The sequence below is a fragment of the Condylura cristata genome, unplaced genomic scaffold, assembly GCF_000260355.1.
Source record: "Condylura cristata isolate star-nosed mole 26May11 unplaced genomic scaffold, ConCri1.0 scaffold00016, whole genome shotgun sequence".
Taxonomy (NCBI): domain Eukaryota; kingdom Metazoa; phylum Chordata; class Mammalia; order Eulipotyphla; family Talpidae; genus Condylura; species Condylura cristata.
In genome coordinates this window covers 1,562,538-1,563,563 of record NW_004567117.1, presented here as the reverse complement: position 1 = coordinate 1,563,563, position 1,026 = coordinate 1,562,538, and the positions used below count along the sequence as shown (strand labels likewise).

The 1,026-nt window shown below is 35.7% G+C and overlaps 1 protein-coding gene across 1 annotated transcript in view; it reads right to left on the bottom strand.

Annotated features, from left to right (window-relative positions):
• The window catches only part of CEP76 (centrosomal protein 76kDa), a 25,221-nt gene that overhangs the window by 3,326 nt on the left and 20,869 nt on the right, over positions 1-1,026 (bottom strand). The gene's annotated exons all lie outside the window — the stretch shown is intronic.

Below are 1,026 nucleotides of genomic sequence, written 5' to 3'. Positions count from 1 at the left end.
AAAAAAAAAAAAAAAATCTCAAAAACAATCTTAATGAGTAAGGGATATTTTAGAAGTCAAATTTACTATGTTTTAGGAAGTCCTGGAAACATACTTAACACATCAGTTTTCCTTTGGTGGCCTCAAGAAACTTAGAAAACATGGCTCACCTAATGTGGTATATCTATTAGGGAGCCCAAAAAGTGAATTAGAATTAAATGTTCTGCAGGAATTCTGGATGCAAGTCCTCTGTTATTTGTATGTGTCTCTCACACTTATCTTTTCACTCTTAATGATTTCTTCCTGAATATTAAGGTCTTAAGAAATACTAATCTTTTTTGTCTATGATTAATGTCTTCTTTAAGCTACATGACAAAAAGAAGGAATATAAATGGCTAATAAACAAGTGGCTTGATATCATCAGCAATCAAGGAAATGCATATTAACAAAGAATAAAGATCTAATTTTATATCAGCCAAATTCAATAAAACAGAAAACACAGCTAACCTGGAAAAAACATGTAAACCATAATCTTTTTTTTTTTTTTTAAAAAGATTTATTTATTCATGCAGAACTAGGGTACAAGCCAGAGGTGCAAGGGCAGTGAGAGGCTTCACCAGATACAGAGTGGGGAGCAGAAACAGGCAGCTTGACAAAGTAGGCTGCTGAGGCGGGGGCAGTGGGCTGGTCAGGAGAGGTTTGCCATGCTACAGGGGATAGAACTTGCACTGAATAGGCTATGGCTAGCTTGCAGTGCTGCATCCTAACCTGCTGCACCACCGGCAAGGGCCATAATTTATTATTTTTAATGGGGAATGATTTGAATAAGCACATAGAAAGAAAATTGAAATAGTGATATTCTGTCCAAGTCTGAACAAATCCAGCATTTTTCATTTTTGAAGAGAAAGTAAACAACTATAGAAGAACTGTGAATCTAGAAATTTTTAAGTCTCAGAACTTAACTCATAGCTTTCAAAACAATAAACTTCATAAAAATAGGGACTGTGGCCCTCCTTGGTGGCGCAACGGGTTAAAGCACAGAACTAA